This window comes from Ursus maritimus, unplaced genomic scaffold (assembly GCF_017311325.1).
Source record: "Ursus maritimus isolate PB19 unplaced genomic scaffold, ASM1731132v1 scaffold_7, whole genome shotgun sequence".
NCBI lineage: Eukaryota > Metazoa > Chordata > Mammalia > Carnivora > Ursidae > Ursus > Ursus maritimus.
Window position 1 is genome coordinate 53208923 of NW_024426885.1, and position 20811 is coordinate 53229733.

The window sequence follows — 20811 nt, forward strand, 5'->3', positions numbered from 1 at the left end:
TTCTTTTTTCCTCTCTCTCTCTCTCTCTCTCTGGCAGAAATTTAAAAAGGAAATGTTTCAGAAAAAAAAAATGTGGGACACTAAGAAATAGATGTTTTTGAAAAAGTGGATATTCATAAACGAAAGAATCCAGAGCCAGTTTGGAGAGGTCAGTTCATTAGGAATCATTCATTTTCAGTAAACACCATCATGAGTAGTGTGTTAACACCTTTTTTTATTCACTGTCTCATTCTGTTAATAAAACAGTTTTTCCTAAATGGGAAGGACTGTGTTAATGAGCACTGAGTAATTTTGTTTCTTTTCAGAGAAATCCATCAATGTTGTCTCATTGTGTTTTTAGAAAGTGATGAAAAAAGGACCAGCAGTCTTAACCCTGGAGGTTTTTCCCAGAGTAGGAGGGAATGGGCTACAGGATAAGGGTAAATGATCACCTGCTAGGAGGCCTGGCTGAGGTCTGGCTAGGGAGACTCCAGATGGCTTTCTGCGCTTACACTTTTCCTCCTGGAAGGAGCGGGCAAAGCCCCACACCATTGTCTGCCAGGAGAACCTTTGGACCTAGACAAGGGATTTCTTAACTGTTAGCCCCTCTGTGGAGTCAGGGTGAAGGGCATTGGTTCATCATGTGAGGTGAAGGATGGGATCCCTCCCACCTGGCTGGGGCTGGAAAGACTTCATTACCACCTCACACGCTGCTCTCACACTGAAACAGGTGGGGAATGTAGGGAACACCGAAAATGGGGGAAACTCCTGGGGAGGAGGCAGCTCTGTCTCCTAGTCTCTGAGCTAGGCCTCTTCGGAAACCTCAAAGATCCTATGAACCCTGCGTTTGGTGTGCTTCTCTTTCCCTCCTCTTCTCCTTGGGCCGAAGCTGGCTGAGGTCAGATGTGTCTGAACGCGTTCCTGCCCGCAGCCGTGGAGACCCAGCTGTGGCATCTCTGCCACCAAGAAGCCATCCCCAGCACGTCCACCCCAGACCTCCGGTCCTGTAGGTGCCCCTCCTCATGTCCCCTATATAGTCTGTGCATATCTCTGTGAATAACTGTTCCCACTTTAGTCGTCCCATTGGACGATAAGCTTCTTAACTTCCAGTGGACGGCACATAGTAAAGGCTCTGTGAATACTCCTTGGATGAATAGATGAATGAATAAATGGACGGTAGGCTAAAGCAAGAAGGTGAATTTCCCCAGAATTACAGACCTACATCTGGATTCCCAGGATCTAGGTGGGCCTCAGGGCGGCAAAGGGGGCTTTGGAAGATGTGGATGCTGCCTTTCTGTCCCCCTTCTGACAGGTGCTGCCAAGAGCCTTAGATGTATCTGAAGCTTTCCCTCCCTCCTCAGCTCAGGTCTGGGAGTGGGGCTTCTACGGCAATATAGTTCTCCCGTTGGAAAAAGCATGCAACCCTAGGAAGCTGGGGAGAGAGGTGACATTGTGCAGCGGGCTGACAGGGCGGGGGGGAGGGGATCTTTTAAAGCACTTAGTACTTTACCCTCAAGTGCCTCAAAACACTTTAAAAAACATTTTTTGAGATAAAATTCACATATAAAGTTAATGTTACGGTGAACAGTTCAGTGGCATTAAATACAGTCCCAATGTTGTGCCACCACCACCTTTAATTCCAAAACATCTTTATCATCCCAAAGGAGACCGCAGACCCAAGCACGCGGTCATTCTCCTCAAAATACTTTAGAAGTTTCTATTCCGTTGTTGGAGCAGGGCTGCTCCTTTGCACAACTCCAGAGGGCACCCTTCCCATTCGAATCTGTGCATTTACATGCATCTTCTGGGGAAGTATGCTCTAGGGAGTACTGGTCTCATAGACACAATGTGCAACATGGAATTGGCATCGAGACAACTGTGGTGGGGAGACGGGCTGAACTCTGAGCAGGAGTGGCCTAGTGTCACGTCCTGGCTGACTCGGTTCTCCGGAGCTAGTAACCAGGCCCCGTGTCCCAGTCTCTGTGGCCAGGACTCTGACCACGCAGATGCTGCCTCTTCCTGGGCTCTGCTATTCCCGTGGGACCAGCCACAGTCTGCAACCGAAAGTCAATATACGGGCACCCACTCCCGGCCTCCTGCCTCTCCCCGTTCAGGCAGTTTTTGTCCAGCGCACCGGTTCCCAGGGCCTCAGTCTGGCAAATCGCCCCAGTCGAGTTTGGGGAGTTAAACCAGCTCTTGGGGGTGGGAACCCTAGAATTCAAGATGGGAACCTCTGAAGGCCAGCCAGCTTGCCTGCAAGGCTCTGCTTGGGCACATTCGCAGGTCTTTGGAAACATGTCCTTGAGGGTAGTGGAGGTGGCAGGCGGAGCCCGCTGGTCAGGGCGGTGGGGAGAGGGTGGAGTGGTGTGGTAGGAGGTGGGGACAATGAAGCCAGCAAAAGTGTTCCCAGGACTTCTGTGGCTTTTTTACTTGAAAAACAACAAACAACTTTGTCAAAATAGCAAGATTGTAAGTGCACCTGGTTTACTAGGAGGATTGTGCAAAGCTGTTGGCAGCGGGGGGGCTGCAGGCAGGATTTTGATCGTGCTCTGGAAGGAAGAGTGAAAAACTCAGTGGGGAGTCTTTGCAAATGAAGCTACTTGTAAAATGGAAATACTAACAATACATTGTATTGTGTAGGCTATCAAAGAAAATGTTTTTAAAAGGTATTATCTACTTATATCCTGAAGAATGAATATAGTGCCATTCTACAGATGAGGAAATTGAGGCTCAGAGGGAAAGGCCAGCCATTTCAACCAATGGCTTTCAAGCCCAACTGAAAATTAGCATCATCTGAAGAGTTTGTAACCATAGATTCCCATCTCCCCTGCCCCCCCCCCCGTTTTGATTTGGTAGGTCTGCATGGGGCCCTTTTGTACAACAACTGTCTAAGTGATCCTTTTATTTATTTTCTAAGATTTTACTTTTTAAGCAATCTCTACACCCAACGTGGGGCTCAAACCCACAACTGAGGGGGGCAGGTGAGGGGGCATGCAGCTGTGGAGACTAGGCCTATACAGGATCATGGTAGCTCACAGCCAGCCACTTCTGGGAATCCTACGTTTCACAAGCCATTTCCTCAGGGAACAGGGCAAAGGCAGGGGGTACCCCACAACCCCGAGATCCTGACTTGAACCAAAATCAAGAGTTGGGTGCTTAACTGAGCCACCCAGGCTCTCCTATTTATTTACTTTTTAAGTAACCTCTACCTCCAACGTGGGACTCAAACCCATGACCCTAAGATCAAGAGTCACATATACTGTCAACCGAGCCAGCCAGGCGCCCCCAAGTAGCAAACTTTTAAATCACCAGTTATATGACTTAATTTCTCCCTTCCCCTCCCCGAAACAAACAAACAAGCAAGCAAAAAAATCCCCCCCAAAAAAAGACACACTGTGATTATCCTGTGGCTTCACATAGTGTTGAGATTTTCATACCCCAGTTTTGAAAACCCAGAACTAGAGAATCTCAAAGGCCTCTTCAACTCCCACAAGGATTAAAGTAAAGGAAAAATCATGTGAATTCCATGGAGCTGCTTTTCTAAAAATCCCAGGCCTGGCCTGTAGGGGGACGGACCATCTGGAAAAGGCCTGCGGGAAGGTAGAAACAGACGTTCCAGGTCTGGCCCTTGCAGAGTTCTTGCCTTTTGAGGGTTTCCAATTGCCATATATCAAAAGGGAGGGAGGGGTGAGAGTGGGTTTGTTCATCCAGCTGGGGCTGGGGTGGGGGTGACAAGGGTGATCAGTCACTGCCACAGTGGAGACAGCCTGAATCCAGGCTCATAACCTGTCTGAGCAGCAAAATGAGCTCCCTTATTTTGCTTTTACAGAGAGAAGAGACCAGAAGGGCTGTCTAGCTTCTGGGTACTCCAAGGGGCTGGGGTGAGTAGGGCTGGATTCGAGAGCTCAACAGAGAGGGGGCGTTGGCCCTCTCACTGTCAGAATTCTTCTATCCGTGGAATGAACCTTAAAATCCTTGAATGTTGGGGCACCTGGGTGGCTCAGTCGGTTAAATGTCTGTTCCACTGAGGTCATGATCCTGGGGTCCTGGGATGGAGCCCCATGTGGGACACCCTGCTCAGTGGGAAGTCTGCTTCTCTCTCTCCCTCTGCCCCTCCCCTCCACTCCTGTACCCTCTATCTCCCTCTCTCAAATAAGTAAAAAAATCTTTAAAAAAAAATCCTTGAATGTCAGGGCCAGCAGGCCCCAGAAGAGCACCTTGTCCAGCCTTCCCACCCGCCCATTTCATGAACAAGGAACTGAGCTGGAGGGTAAGGAGACTTACGTGGTGCCCAACATCTCCCCCTGTTCTGGCAGTTAGGCCTCACTTAGTCTTCAGGAAAATTCTTTTCTCAGGTTTGCACCACTTCCTCACCTTCTACCAAGCCTGTAATCTCACTCAGAGGTGTTTCTATCTCCCATGGCCTTAGTAGCCAAAGGCTTGGGAAATTCAGGTCTATGCAGAAGGCAGCTGCCCAGGGTCTATTAGGCCTTTTCCTGGAGTTCCTTGGCTGGCAGGTAATTGGGACCTGCCGGTTCTACCTGGCAACTTTGCCACTTGCTCACAAAGATCTATGACCTTTCTGGAGCTCTTTATGATATTAAAAACACTTCCATGTTCTTTAGAATTTTCATAACACTGTCAATAAAAACAACTAATATTTGTGTAGTGTAGGCGAGATGGGGCTCACCAGTGTCATTTTACAGATAAGAAAACTGAGGTTCTCTCCTCCACTAGGAGCCTGCTTCTTCCTCTCCCACTCCCCCTGCTTGTGTTCCCTCTCTTGCTGGCTGTCTCTCTCTAATAAATAAAAATAAATAAATCTTAAAAAAAAAAAAAGAAAGAAAGAAAGAAAACTGCGGTTCAGATAGGTGGAGTGACTTGCCTAAGGTCCTACAGTCATCAGCAGGTTGGAGCCATGACTCTAGGCTCCTTTCCCTGATTCCATGCCACCGACAGGCTTAGCTGTGAGCCAAAGGGAACAGTATGGCTGGAAATGTGGGGTGGTACATGTTGGGGAGTGGTGGCATAGAACAGACAGAGTGAACGCCTGGAGTTACTATGGAGTTGTTAACCAAAAAACTTTCTCTCCTGGGTTGCTCCTTGCTTTATCTCATCAGGTTCTTCCTCCGCAGGGCCCAGCAGTGCTGACTCAGTAGCAAAGCAAACTGCCAGTCAAGGGGTTTCCCTTTAGCTAAATACCCTCAGACCCAGAAGTGACAGTAATGCTGTCACCACAGCCCCCACTTCACATGTCCTTCCGCAGAGCTCCGGTCTCATCTAGGAAGGCCAGTCTGGGACGTGGTGCTCCAAAAGTGGGGCCTCTCCCTTCCCAGTGTCCCTTTTGTAACCCGCAAAGGACAGACTGTGGCACAGAAATCCAGCAGCCAGTGCTGAATCTTTTTGGACTTAAAAAACAAACGCGGAGAAACACGAATTCTAGATTTTTAGGTTCTGCTCTGGGAAGAGGTGCACACAAGAACTGAACCGACTTGCCAGAGATCTATAGTGGCAGTCTGCAGTGGGGCCAGCCGGGATGGGGGAAGGGAAGACCCCTCCGGCTGTCCCCTCCTCCCACTCCCCACCCCCCGCAGAGGTGCGCCCTCAGGGGAGCCCGTCCGCGGAGGTGACAGATGCAGAGCAGCTGAAGGGGGGTGGAGGGGGGGTCTTGTCTCCGCGGACCCCCTACAGAGGGGGGCGGGGGAAGCGGGGGACGTGACTTGGAGAACGTGCGTCTGGGGGACCGGTGGCGGATGAGAGTGGGACCGGGAGGAGGGCGGGGCTGGCCCCGGCCCCGCCCCCCGGGAGGAAAGAGACTCCTCCCACCGCCTGGGAGGAAAGCTGCCCGGCCGCAGATGCTGAGCTCAGCGCTCCGCTCGGGTCGCTGGGCGGCTGGGTGGGGGCAGGGCGGAGGGGCCGCCGCCTTTCTGTGGAGGGCAAAAGAGGGGGAAGTAGAGGAGGAGGGGAGGGAGGGAGAGGCTGAGGAGGCCCTCACAACCCTGAGGCTGTAACTCTCCTCCGACCGGGTCCGCTAACAAAGCGTTCTCTGTTGGGGTAGGGGAGGCCTCCTGGGTGTAAGCAAAACCTTGGGGGTGGGGGGGGGAGTGTCTGTGAGTCATCACCCCAAACCCTGACTTAGCCCCAAGAACCCGCGTCAGAGAGGCCAAGCCCTTGTGCCCTCTGACCCCAGGATTTGTTTGGTGGAGGGAGCGCAGAGAGCAGTGCCTGCCCCTGTAAGATTGCAGGCCAGAACCGCCCAAGCCACCTCCAGCTCGCCTGGAAGGGACTTTTATTTAAGGCAAACTTGCAAAGAGCAGGGAATGATCAGCTGGGGAGGGGAAGGAAGAAAACCCTTTGTACCCACCTGGCATAAATGGTTACCCAGACCAAATGGGTGGGTGGCTATTTTTGAGCTGACCTACATACCTATTTGCCTCTTTATCTTTTTATTATCACACATGGTTATTATGGGAGCTTTTCTTTAGCACTTGGTGCAGCCGCTGCATTTGCTGAGGGCTGCGCAATGAGGCGTGTTGCCTCACTCTCCCAGGAAGGTTTAAGAGTCTCTGATCCTGGAAAGAAGGACATCAATAGGCCTGCAGAAGCTTCACCAAGCTCTTTCCCCAGAGAACAGGATCCTGAAGCACCGACTTCAGAGCTGGTCAGCCCTGGAGGCAGGAAATGACCTTCAGATGTGACAGCGATGCCAGTGGGTTTTGCTGAGGCCGGCCTAAAGCCCCCTCAGCCCCCAGGCCTCCGTTACTGCCAAAGTTACTCCTGTCATCCTGCAGCCCCACACTATGGTGGGTGAGGTTTTCCTTTACAGTTAGAGAAAATGAGGCACAGAGCTGAGTTGCGGCAGAACTGGCTGGGGATTCACTGCTCCAATTCTGGAGACGACTATTTTCTTAAGTAGAAACAAGGAGAGCCTGCCACTTCCCCTTGATTTTACCTTTGTTCAGCCTCACTAAGGCCTCCCTCTCGAATCTTTTAATACTTCCCCATTGCCTTTAGAGCAAGTCTGGCTCCTTACCTTGGCCTAACAAGCCTCTAGGGCAGCCCCTTGCTATCTCTATATTCATCTTCCTCCCACAGCCCAGAAGGGGAAAAATCACATCTGGTTCTAATTACCTCTGAAACGCTCTTAAATTTTCCATAAAGTACAGTATGTATGGCTTTGTGTATACAACTTTGCACAGTAATATGTATGTACATGTGCAAAATATATACAGCCATGTACAGTAGATCATAAAGGAGGACATCAAAGTACAAGCATATAATTTACAGTATTTTTAATCACACTAAAGAGAAACAGACACATAGACCTGGAAGTGAGACTGACAGAGGTAACAGCAAATTTCTGTCTTCTCCTATCCGGTGCCTCTCAAGTACGAAATCTTTGGCCTGGGAGGAGAATGGGGGACACTTGCACTCCTTAAGCTACACTTTTTTGCTGGGGTTTTTCTTTCGATGCCAGTGTAATTGACTTTGCCCAGGTTCCCTATGCTCTGTGTGAAGTCTTTCCTCTGTGGTGTCAAGTGTCTTCCCTTCCAGCCTGCTCCCCTCTTCACACTGATTACTCTTCCCAGATGCCTTTCTAGCACCTTCTAGCTCTGACTGCAAGCTGGTCTCAAGCTCAGGGCCATTGAGGAGCCTTCTTTGAACACATGTGGGAAGCCCCATGTTCCCCTGTTGGGGTGTTAAGAGCAGGGGGTCCAGGCCAAAGTTGCCTGGGCTGGGGGTGAGTTGCTCTGCTCTCACTTGATGTCATATGTTGAAATGATCCCAACCTGGGTCTGATGCCACATCCCATTGTAAACTCCTTCATGTATTTTAAATCTTTAAACACCCACCAGCACGGCTGCTACCATCACACACACGCGCACACACACGTACACACGCACACACCCCTCTGTATGTTAGATACATACGGTATATGCTCAGTATTTGGCCCTGAATTGAATGGAACTGGAGCCTGCAACCCTCCCAGGCAGTGGGGAGCTTGCTTCCTGTGAACTCTGATAGCATTTATTATTGTCACAGAAGGTTAAAACCGAGAGGGGGATTTCCCTTCTTGTCAGATGAGAAGACTAAAGGGGAAGTGTCCAAAGCAGCCCAGAGTGGGAGCCAGATCCCACGGTCTGCTGGCTTGCACTGGCCCTCTCTCCCTTCACCTTATCACCTCTTCAGAGAAGCCTTCCCTGATGGCCCCAGCCCTTCTTCTCCTCCGTGGTTTCCTTCGAAGGCACTCATTCCCTATGGAATTACATGCGTAATTATCTGTGCGGGTGTCCAGCGCCTGTCTTGCCAATGAACGCGAGCTCTGGGAGGCCAGGGGCTCTATCTGTTTTATCCTGGAGCTCTAGTGCCTGTACAAAGCCAGGCCCACCGAGTTCCCGATAAATATATATGAGCAGAAAAAATAAGTATCCACGTGGCCTGAGAACCTCCTCATAGTTCCCTAGGGCCACATGAGATGGGATTGAAAACTGGAGAGTTGACAGGCCTAGGGTGCCCCTTGCCAGGGGCTCCGGGGCAAACACCCTGTCTTGAGGCGCTTAAGGTCTGGGAGGGGAGCTGAGACACCTAGTGAGTAACGTCACTTGAGTTGGGAATGACCATCGGACTGGGTGTTGGAGTCAAGCCACCGCGCAGAGGGCAGACTGGAGGTCTGAGACCCGGGGCGGGGATCCAGTTAGATGGCGATTGCATACACCTGAAGCAGTGTCCACGGCAGGAAAAAGGTTAAATAAATTGTAGGAGGGCAGCACCATGGAATATTATGTGGGTGTGCAAAAGACTGAGTAGATTTTGGAAAGATGTTCAAATGCATCATTCAGTAAAGAGAACACACACGTGGCAGAACAATCTGTGTACTATCATCTCATTCTGAAGCAAAAACAGGACACTCCCCTGCAGACACACGTTCAACTGTGTGGAGAGAACATCTAGAAGGATACTGGGAAAACTGTTCACAGATGTTATCTCTGAGGGACGATGGGGAGGGCAAGGTTTTTACTTTTTCCCTTTACACCTTCTGCACTGTTGGATTTTGACCATGAGCTCATAGTACTTTCACAAGAGTTTCTTGTTTTTGTGTTTTGCTGTTGCAGGACTGGGGGGCGGGGGTGAGTGTGCGTGAATGGTGGCGCAGGGCTGGAGCAGGGGAGCTGTAGTGGGGAGAAGTCCTGCAGAGTAGGGGGCGCTGACAGGACCTCGGAAGGTAGAGGAAGGGTCTGAGAAGGCTGTGTGGCTCCAAATGGGGGAAAGTGGGGATGACTGTGGAGATGGGGCACCAAGTGGAGAGGGAATGCGAGCAGCACAGTGCAGGGCACAAGGGTCTCATTCGAGGTGGCTGACCCCCACAGTGCTGGTGACCCTGGGCAGGGGACAAGGAGCCCAGGGCCTGGAAACGCCGACTCTTGGGAACAAGGGCAAGAAAAAGGAGAAGGTCGACCTTTAGGACCCTACGGATTCCTTGGCCGGTTCACCATCCTTAGGGTACAAACCGTTCTGGCTGCAGCGTGGAAACAAACAGCGAGGAGGGGCCAGAGCCCAGGCCTGCTGGCGGCTGGCGGAGGTCTGCCTTCCATGGGCTGCTGTGTGGTGTGCCGCCTGGGTCGCGGCCCTCCTCCTGCTTGCTCTTGTGGGCTGACGTCCAGGCCCTGGGTGAAAGGCCAGGACTTCTGGCCCCTTCCGGAGACGAAGCCCCTTCCCAGGACCAGGAGCAAAGGAAGCCAGAACAATGCTGTTCATGGAGATGGGGGAGACGGAGCTAAGCAGGGGCAGGAGAAGTTTCTTGGCTCAGATAAGCCAGTAAAAGCCTGGAGAAGGTCAAAGATGAGGAATGTTCTGTGATTTCTAAGACAGCAGCTCATTTATCTCATAAACACTTGCTCTAAGCCCGAGTCCAGGGGTAATACTACCCCCATGCAAGCTGGGAGGGCTTGTGTTGGAAGGCTTGTTTCTAGGTCTCCGCAAAAAGCCCCCTGAAAGGAAGGAGGGACATGTCTGCCATGTGCCCTGAGGCACGGTCACAGGTGTCCACTTGCTCTGCCCGACAACCTTCTGAAGGAGGTATTCTTCAACAAACCAGGAAACGGGCAGGGAGGATGGTGCTGTGCCCCTGACCACACGGTTAGGAAGTGTTAAAACTGGGATTTGAACCTGGGTGTGCCTGTGTCCCACTTATAATTTGGTTGCTTGGAGTTTAGAACACATTTTCCCATCAAAATAATGCTGTAAGTGGTGGTTTGGTTGCCATAATGGCCTAGCTCAGCCAGGGTATAGCCGGAATTAATTCTATGTTTCAGTGTGGTTGTGGATGAATCAGGCTTCTGCGGGCTAGCCTGGAAACCCACTGGAGAGGGAAAATGCATCTGAGGGTGTGCCCAGCTGGGAACTCTTGCCCTTACGACAGCGCCTGATTCAGGGCAGGCAGGGAATATGGTGGCTCAGAGAGCACTTGTCCATTTCCAGAGCTCTGCCAATAATCCCTGGTGAGTTCTAGCTGCTCACAGAGCCTTTGTCAGGCTTGGGGTTTCTAAGACAGGGAGTGCTACCGAAGAATGTGCATTCTGTCTTCAGTCTCTGCACATCCGGGTCCTTTCTCTTCCTTGCTCACACTGCCTCTCCACTCCGCGTGTGGTCTTCATACACCTTCCTCTAGGATGATGGGGCACTAGAAGCAAGATCTGGGGTTCATTTTCCCCATTCGGTCCGGTGCCTGCCGTGAAGTGGGCAGGTGCATGCACGGGGTCAGGAGTGATGGAGATCAACACAGCTGCTGCCGAGAGAAGTGAGACCCCACCGGAACTCTGAGAGTGCTTTTAGGGAGATCATCTGCTCCTTCATTCATTCGCTTGTTTGCTCAATCATTCGACAGACATTGCTGTGGGTGTGCTGGGTACTGTGCTCCTTCCCTTCATGGCACTTCTGTAGCCCAGAGGATCCCGGGCAGAACTGTCTGTGGGTCTCAGACCCAGAATCTCAGCATTCGAAGGAATTCGTTTTTACAGATGGAGACTGCCATCCTTCCTTAATTCAGGAAGGTCCGAGTGTCTAAGGAAGACTAAATACTGAGAAGACTCAAAGCCTGAAAATGGAGGTCCAGGGAGAGAGGTGGGAAGTGATTTGCCCAGTGTCTCGGTCCAGGGCCCCCGTGCCTGGACCAGGACCTACCCCTTTGGGCCCCGCCCGGGGCCTTCCTGCCTCCAGATGGTCCCAGCTATCTTGTAGGATTCCTCTGGTTTCCCCAGGTGCGGAGTCCGGGGCCTGGGGGAAGGCCACGGAGAAGTAGTGGGATTCCATCCTGCTCACAAGCCCAGTGCCTGGGCTCTCTCCTGAAGAGCTAGCTTGCCCATTGGGGGAGTTCAGAAGTCTTAGAAACGTTCCTCAGTTCTTTCCCGACCCATCTGCTCTTGAAATTCCAGGTCTTCACAGGCACTATTACCCCTGTGTGAACCCTCTTTCCCAACCTCCTTCCTCTGGCGAACTCCTGCTTCCCTTTGGGTCTGAAAGATCCCTTCCTCCAGGACTTTGCTGGGCCCCCAGCCAAGGTAGGTCTCCCCGCTCTGTGCCTGGGGCTGGACTTGCCCCAGGATAACCAGGGATCCTTGGGATCATTCCTGCTAACTGAATGCCTTTCTTTCCACTGGACCATGGTCTCTAGGAGGGGCAGACCCCACCAATGCCTTTCCTTTATTTGTATACTTGTTTTTAGCAATTGTACCGATTGTCTCAGTCCATGCTTAGTACACGGTAAGTGCTCAATGTGCAGTTGAATGACTGTGACCTGCAGCTAAAGGCAAAGCTTTCTGAGTGACTTTCATTCAGGTTATTTGACAACTGTGTGTCCAGGACCAGCACACACACAGGATATAAAGATGACTTGGAAAAAGAGGCTTACACTCTAGTAGAAGAATTTATAATCCAGAACCCCTTTTAAAACTGCCAGAGAGCCCCCAACCCCTCCTAAGATCCCCCTCCCTCTTGGCTGGCCTGTTGCTACTTGGCTACTTGGCCTGCGGCCCATCGAGTGCCTCTGAGCCGCAAAAGGCACACAGACACAGACCGGTCGGGTCTGGGGCTTCGTGGGGCGCTGCCCGGAGGCTCATGCCAGCAGGTCCGGGAGCTCATGCACAGGCTCCAGGCAGAGCAGAGGTCAGGCTACGGCTTCCCGGGCAGCTCTGCACCTCATGCTGGGCTTTTAGCTGTTTTGGAGAATTTATCAAGGAAGCACCTTATTCCCAAATTCATCTGGAGATGAAACGTTGAAGGCAAAGGCTCACATTCAGTTCAAGGGTTTGAAGTGATGTCTCCAAGCCAGATATCCCTAAAGTGTCAGGAGACCTGGATCCAAAAACCTTGAACACTGACTGGTGTTCCTACCAGTGTCCTGGAGCCTCAGGTTAGTCATGTGAATGTCCCTCACATTTTGTCATGGGGGACACGGGAGGCGAATCGAGTGAAGACGCTTTGGAAATGCAGACTGAATGGGCAAGTCAGTGCTCACGGTGCGGTCCCTGGGGGCCTCACCCGAGAGGGAGGACACAGTGGAAATGCCCTCTCAGGGGCCCGCCGGTGGCCCCCACGCAGGTCCTGGCGAGCTAATGAACTCGGAGCGCGGCTGCGGAGCAGCACTAGGACCCAGGGGCCGAGTGAGGAGCCGGCTCCGCCGGGTGAATTCACAGCCAGAACACAATGTTCTCAGTGTACCCGCAGGAAACCCTGAAGAGGAGAACTGCACAGGGCCCGATGCTGGGTGTGTTCTGGTCCCAGGCTTTGATTTTTTCTCCTAACCTCAGCCCCCACTTTCACATCCTGCAACCTGCAGAGCTGCCCGCCCCACCCTGCTGGGCCGGTCCCGGGCCCCAGGAGAGCAATCAATGCAGGAAGCCCAGGGCCTTGCTGGCCTTCACCGTTTTCAAATAAGACCATTTGCCTCTAACCTTGGTTTCCTGAATCGACCCTTTGTGATGGAAACTTTTCGCAGTGCGGAAGACAGACGCGGGGGACAAAGCCGAGTTTCTAGCCGAGGCCAGGGTCTTGGCTCGGATGCAGGGAAGCAGCTGATGCCTCTGAACCACCTCCTCCCTTCCTCCCCGAAGGCGAGACCCCACCTGGGACGGGGCGAGGGCCACCGGGGCTGCTGCCTCCATCGGGAGGAGCTGGGAGCTGCCCAGGGAAGCAGGGCCAAGTTCGGAGCAGAACAGTCTGTGATGTGGTTCCTCGTTTTTATTTCCACGAATGCTAGAATGTGCTGTCCCGCCAGGCTATTTCTATTGAATGAAAATTGTTTAAAAAAGCAAACCCCTGCAAAACCAACAGCCCTCTGTTACATGGGAGGACAAGGTGAACTTTTCACTTCCTTCCCTGCAGCCTATCGGTTCATCTGTGGTTTGGTGTCACCCGCACTGCTGCGCTATATTCAATCTCAATTTTGGCCTCCTAGTTTTGGAAGCCACAGGAGCAAGCCTCCTAAAGCCATGCACCTCCTGTAGGTTGCATGAGACTTTCAGAAAAGCCTTGGTGAGTCCCCACAACAGATTGCAAAATGGAAGCCTCCCAGCCTCCCGGAAGTTATGGAGGCCGGGTGCCAGCCTCTAGGCAGAGGCGGGCCCGGAGAGAGCGTGTGAGAAGCCAGTACCACCCAGCATATTCTGGCTAGCTAGGCTGTGGGGGCTGCAGATAGCGAGCAAAGTTCTGGGTAACACCCTCCACATCCTTCTCCTTAACAAGGGGCCTGGCCATTAAAAATAAACCCCAGTGCTTATACTGAGCTCCGGTCATAGGACTTCTTCCACTCTGGCATTTCAGGTTTTTTCCAAGTATCGGTTCATAAGAGAGTTTCAGGGGGTCCTCACCCCAGGCCTGTAAAGAGATTCCACTGGGTGCCTCCCAGACTTGTCCAGGTTCAGGGATTGTCTTCTTGGAGAAGGGGCTTCCCAAAACAGGTCATCCTGCTCCTCCTGGGGAAGGATGCTCAAGGCTCAGAGCCCCCCAAAACATCTGGGTTCCAGTTTTAGTTTGTCCCCCCCCTTTTTTTAAGGTTTCTAAAAATTTTCCGTGATCTCAGCACCCACTGTGGGGCTCGAACTCCCAAACCCAAGGTCAGGAGTCGCATGCTCCACCTACTGAGCCAGCCAAGCGCCCCCAGTCTCAGCTTTTTCAACTTGTTGTGTGACCCTGTGCCAGTTGCTTTCCCACTAGAGGCTTCATTAGCCTCATTTACAAAAGGAGAGGGTCTGGTTAGATGTCACTGTTACGGGTGGAATTATGTCCCTCTCCAAAATTCATATGTTTTAAGTTCTAACCCCAGTACCTTAGAACGTGGTCTTATTCGGAGGAGATTCTGACAGAGGTAATGGAGTTAAAACAGGGTCAGTAGGGTGGGCCCTAAACCAAAATGACCGGTGTTCTTATAAAAAGGGGAAATTTGGACACAGACACGCATAGAGGGAAGATGAGTAAAGGCACAGGGAGAAGACAAGCCACCTGCAAGCCAAGGAGAGAGGCCTGGGACAGATCCCTTCCCTCACAGCCTCCAGAAGGAACAAACCATGCCGACATCCCGATCTTAGACTTCTAGCTTCCAGAACTGGATACGATTAAGTGTCTCTTGTTTGTTTATTAAAGATTTTATTTATTTATTTGACAGAGAGAGAGGCAGCCAGAGAGGGAACACAAGCAGGGGGAGTGGGAGAGAGAGAAGCAGGCTTCCCGCTGAGCAGGAAGCCCAATGCGGGGTGGGGGGGGTGGGGTGAGGTGTGTGCCCCGAAGGCAGGCACTTAACAACCGAGCCACCCAGGCGCCCCTAAGTTTCTGTTCTTTAAACCTTTCAGTCTACGGCCCTCTCTTATGGCAGCTCCAGTAGGCTGTGGGGCAGCCGCAGCCTGGATGAATACCGTTGCTAAGGCCCATCTGGCAGCTCTTGGGCTACGGTATTCTTTCCCGCCATCCCTTGGTGGAGTCCTCTGCCCCACGTGGCCTTTCTCTTCCCCTCTCCCAGAGAGTGAGATGTCAAGTGTGAGAGTGCTTAGCACGATGCCCCGCATCCACTAATGCTCACTACATATTAACCACGATGACCACTCTCAGGGTTCCCAGGGCCCGCATACTACTTGTACCTACCCTGAGGTCCTCCTTCTAAGCCCGGGGCCTCATGGTCACTTGCACTTTCAGAATGGAAGCCTTTCCCATCCCCCTCAGCAGCTTTTAAATCCAGAGTATTAAACTGGCAACTTCCAGACCCTCTTGTGTGTGTGTGTGTGTGTGTTTTAAGATTTTATTTATTTGAGAGAGAGAGAGAGATGGCAAGAGAGAGCTCGAGCAGGGGGGAAAGAGGGAGAAGCAGGTTCCCCACTGAGCAGGGAGCCCCATGTGGGGCTCAATCCCAATGACCTGAGCTGAAGGCAGACGCTTGAACAACTGAGCCACGCAGGCGCCCCTCTTGCTTCTTTTCTAGCTCTCGGAATGAATACTGTCTGTATTGAGAGAGGGCATGAGGATGATGTCCTGCTTGCTTCCTGGCTCCTGAGTCCATAGGTCTCTGGAAGCCTTAGTGCCTGGTACTCCAGCTGCAAATGCAGGCTGGCTGGGAGAGTCTGATTTTCCTTTTCATTTTCAGGAGTGCTTTCAAAAAGCATTGTAAGCTTGAATGTTGAAATGGGATCACAGAATGAGCCTTGAGTCTTCTGTGGGCAGACACTGGTCCAGGATAGCAAAGTCTTAGGTTGTCTTCCAGGGAGTATGTGTTGGGAGCCACATTACCCTGACTTCATAGAATATTCCAGATTCACTATATTTTGGAGACTGTAGAAAGTTAAGTGGGTAGGATCTGGCTTCAACAGCCCCCAAACATAACCTTTGGGTATGCTAAACAAATGAAATGCCTGTGCTTGTGTGGTTTGTCTTCAAATATATGCCTGGAGATTTCTGAGAATAAGGAGTGGAGCGGGGGTTGGGGTGGGGAGAGGGCGTGTGAGCTTACTTCAGGCTTTCAGGGTCAAGGAAAGAAGGAGGAGAAAACATTTGGGGGGAAAACATCTCTCCACAATGTCCATATACTTTAAATTTGATCACTTCAGGCTGCAGCTTATTCTGGCTTTTGGCTCAGAGCCCAGAAGGGAGGCTCCTTGAATAATTCTCACTGAGCTGAGGACATCTGCCTTTTCCTACAAGTAAGTAAATACAAATCTGAAAATGCTTAGTTTCTAGGCAGAGCAAAAATACCGTTCCCCACCTAGTGGCCTGCAAAGATCACATCTGATGCATTATACCAGCTCATCTAACCCTTCCAGGCCCGAGGAGCCTGCTTTCTAAGTTACTTATTGTGAAAGCCAGGATTCTTGGCCTCTTTCTTAAGTGCACCCTGGCTGTGTCAGAGAAACGCTCTTTTGAAGGACAACGAAGCACGGTGAACGAGGCTCCAAACAATCTGGTCCTTGCTTCCTTCTCTTGAGAGATCTCACCACTCCCCTGTTTACAGCCTTTGCTCCAGCCACACCAAATGACTCGGAGCTCCACCAGCGCGGTGGGTGACTTCACGCTGCCCTGCCTCCGCACACGCTGTTCCCTGTACTTGGAATGCTTTTATTTGGCGTCTTCCCCACTTTGCTCAGCTCACTCCAGTTCCCCAGTCATGCTCAGGCGCAGGCTCACCTTCTCTAGGAAAATTTGTCATTCCCTCTCCAAGCCCTCTTGGCTTCTACAGGGCCCCAAACGGACCAGAGTCACGGAGTTACGGTGGTGTGTGTATTCCACAGGTCTATTGACTTGTCTGCGTTTCCCATTGGTCCAAGTGGTTCCCAAACCCAACTACAGGAGAATCACATGATACCCCAGACCTTAGACCTTTTAGACCCTAGGAATGAGGCCAGGGAGCCTGCCTTTTTATTATGCTTGAATCTGGGGCACAGCCAATTTTGGGACTACTGCCTGACTTTTGTATTTCTTTTCTCCTCTGTATATTACCAAAGACATAGTAGGCCCTCAGTCAATGTTTGACCCTTCTAGCTTCTCTCTGCTAACCTCCTTTTGTCTTTACTTCCTTTCCTTGCTAGCCCTAGACTGACAATTTGCTTACCCTCTTGCCCTTACCATGCAAAACTATAACCACGAATTCTTCATTTTTTCCATTTCTACTGCAGGGCTGCTATGGGGCTGCTGGTACACTTCCCCAAAGACTGGTGCCATTGCAAATTCAGGGACCCTGTCACCGGCCCTGAATGTGCTTGGCAATTCTCTGACCCTGGTCAGCTCTCTCCCATTCTTTACAGGGACTATTACCAACCCCACTGTTTCCACTTCTTCCTGCCCCTTACCACAGGCAGTACACCAACTCGCCTCCTCCTTCACAGAGAAAATAGAAGCCATCTGATGGGAACTCCCTCAGCTTCCTGCCACCTCACCTACACATTTACCCACATCAGCACTAGCCTTTTCGCCTGTCCTCCCTCCAAGACTAATCACTCCAGCTGGGCTCTGGATCCCATCCCCTCCCACTTCCCCAGGGACCTTATACCCTCAATTATCCCCTCTTTCTCTTTGACCTCTCCCATTGGAAAATAAAAAACAAATATCTTGACTATGCGTCTTCCTTTAACTGTCACCCTCTCTGTCCTTTTTTCTCTCCCCTTCCCCTTGAACAACTTCTTCTTCTTTTTTAGTGTTTATTTATTTATTTGAAGGGGGGCAGGGGAAGAGGGAGAGAATCTCTGGCAGACTCCCTGCCGAGCGCAGAGCCCCACACCGGGCTCAACATGAGGCTCATTTGCGTGACCCTGAGATCACTACCTGAGCTGAAATCAAGAGTCAGAGGCTTAACCAACTGAGCCACCTAGGCGCCCCCTGTTGAACTTCTTAAAAGTGTTGCCTAGATGTGGCCCCGAGTTTTTCCCTTCTGCTCACTCTCCCACCCACAGCTGTCTGGCTTGGCCTCCACTGTACCACAGAGCTCTTGAGACGAAGTCACCAATGATCTCCTTGATAAAATCCATCCCTTATATCACTTAATTGCTTGGCTACACCAATTATTGCTAATTGCAGTCTCCTCAGAATGTCCTCTCCTCTCGGTTTCCATGATGCCGCACTCTTGGCTTTCTCTCTGGTGACTTCCTGCCAGTCACTTTCCTGGGTTTCTACTCCTGTCCCTTATGTGTAAGGGTTCCTCAGGGATCTCTCCTTGGTCCGACTCTCTTCTTGCTCCATGGGCTCTCTCCTTGGGCGATTCCATCTACCACCCCCACCTTCGGTTTCATAAATATCTCTAGGCCGGTGAGTCTCAAATCTAACTCCAGCCCAGCTCACCGTCCCACACTGTCGACCCATAGTCACATGTCTATTAGACATCTTGAATCTGCTCTCCTTTCCATACTCTGATCTCAGTAAATAATACCCCCTGGCCCCTCAGCCACTGACACAAGAAACCTGTGTATCCTCCTTGAGTTCTCCAAGTTTGACCAGTCACCAAGTCCTGTACAGGATACTTTTTGAGTAACTCTCAAACCAAATCAATCCTTCTATCTCCCATCTTTTCAATAGGTTACCGTCATCTCATCTGCATCTCCACAACAGCTTCCCAAAGGATCTGGATCTTACCGCCACTGATTCGCCACCATTCCCTCCAACTAAACTTCTTTTTTTTTTTTTTTTTTTTAAAGATTTTATTTATTTATTCGACAGAGATAGAGACAGCCAGCGAGAGAGGGAACACAAGCAGGGGGAGTGGGAGAGGAAGAAGCAGGCTCATAGCAGAAGAGCCTGATGTGGGGCTCGATCCCAGATCGCCGGGATCACGCCCTGAGCCGAAGGCAGACGCTCAACCGCTGTGCCACCCAGGCGCCCCAACCCTCCAACTAAACTTCTGAAGTGAAACCAGATCTTGTCATTCAAACCCTTTAAGGATTCCCAGTGTCCTCTGCTTGAAGTTCAAATTCCTTAGCAAAATCCATCTGGTCCGATACACTACGAACCAACCGTAACAGACACCTGCAGCCCCTTAAAAGTGTGACGCCTTTTCTGCTCCTTGGGCCTTTGCATATTTTATCCCTCTAACTAGAACATCCTTCCTTCCCACCCCACTGACTTGTTCAGGTCTCAGTCTAAAAACGTCATCCTGGGAAGTCTCTGACCCCTTGCTCAGCTGGATGGGCTCTCTCTGATTTTACAACATCTCATGTTTTCCCCTCTCAGACAAGTTTTACACTTAAAATCAGTCCCTCGTCTCTCTTAATATATTTATAACCTCAAGGTTGGTAACTGTGTCTTGTTTGACAGCGTATCCTCAGCATCTAGCAGATGCTAGACCTACAGTAAGTGCTCAATAAATGTGTGTTGAATAATAAAAGACATTTGGAAGGAACATCCCCTCTGCTACTGATGGTAATAAATTTTATGTTGTTTCATTACTTGTCTTACAGAGCTTATATTACAAAAATGAAATAAGCTGATTCTGGAAAATAAGTCCTCTATGGACACTTGACAGACTGGAGAAATTGAAGTATCTGGAGAGGTGGAGGCTGGCTCATGGTGGCACTACCACTGGGCCCATGAGGAGGACAGGGAGGCACCAGACTCCTTCACCTTGGCTCCTCACAGGGATGGGATAGTGTGAGGCAGGGCTGCTTTGGCATACGGTGTCCGTTTTCCCACAGCTTCCACCTGTCGGTGTAGCACGATAGAGAGCTGCGGGCTGAGATCGGGGCTCTGCCCACTCCCTTACCTCAGCGACCTCGGGCATTACTCCACTGCGGATGCTGCACTGTCAGTAGCTACCGTAGCTTCTACAGCAGAGCAAACGTACAGCAAACTCATGCATTCACTCATTCATGCAATACCTATAATGCACCAACTACAGGCCAGGTAATATTCGAGGTACTGAGTCGATAGCAGTGAATGAGCCAGACAAGATCTCAACATCCTAGCTGTAAACCAGGGGGATGAACTAGATGGTCTTCAAGGTCTCTTGCAGCTCTAAAATTCTGAGACTCCCTCTTTGACCAGATGCCAACAAACAAGGCAGGCTAGTGGCAAAGTATCATGCCCAGCCTCCTATGAAGCTCCATTCTTCACCCACGGTGCCATCTCCATCCCAAAGTCAGCTCTGGGAAACAGGAAAAGATCTGGTATCATTTGTACTCTGCCCGCAACCCAAGATTTGACTTTCCCAAGTATGTTATTTAAGCCTTGTCTCTCTTTGTGGAAAGGACTGTCGTGATTGGAATTTCTGGCAATTACAAGGAGACCTGGCAAGATATTTTAGGCGAGTTAGGTGCTTTGGCAAAAGTACAGGGAGAGGCAGGATAGCCTTCCCCTTCAAGTGTGGTATCTCTTAGGTTTGCCTGAAAGGGTGCCACATCCCTGGCAGATTCCTCCTCTTCCTCTACATAGACCTCTCCTGCTCCTATCTCTTTTCTCCTATTTCTGATGTGGCCTTAAGGTCCAAAGTTTCCACCACCTTAGTACCGGGTGTTGTGAGTGGAAGCAAGGGACTGAAGGACTCCCAACCATGTGGGGGAAGGGAAGCCATAGCCTGCAAATAAATGGACAGAGCAAAGAAAAGTCCTCGGTGAGGAACTTGATTTCGAGTTTCACACCACGGTCGTTAGTATCAGGTATGGGACGGCACTAATGAAGAACACATTTAAGCAGACAGTGAAAAAGTCCGGACTTTAGTGCTGATCCTGGGTAATTAAATGTGAAGTTAAAATGTAAAATTTTTGTTCAACGATGTACGAGTAAAACCAGGTTTATGTAAATTTACGAATTATATCTCATAACTGATGTATCAGACTGACTTGAATCACTTTATTAACAGCAAATTCTGTCTTC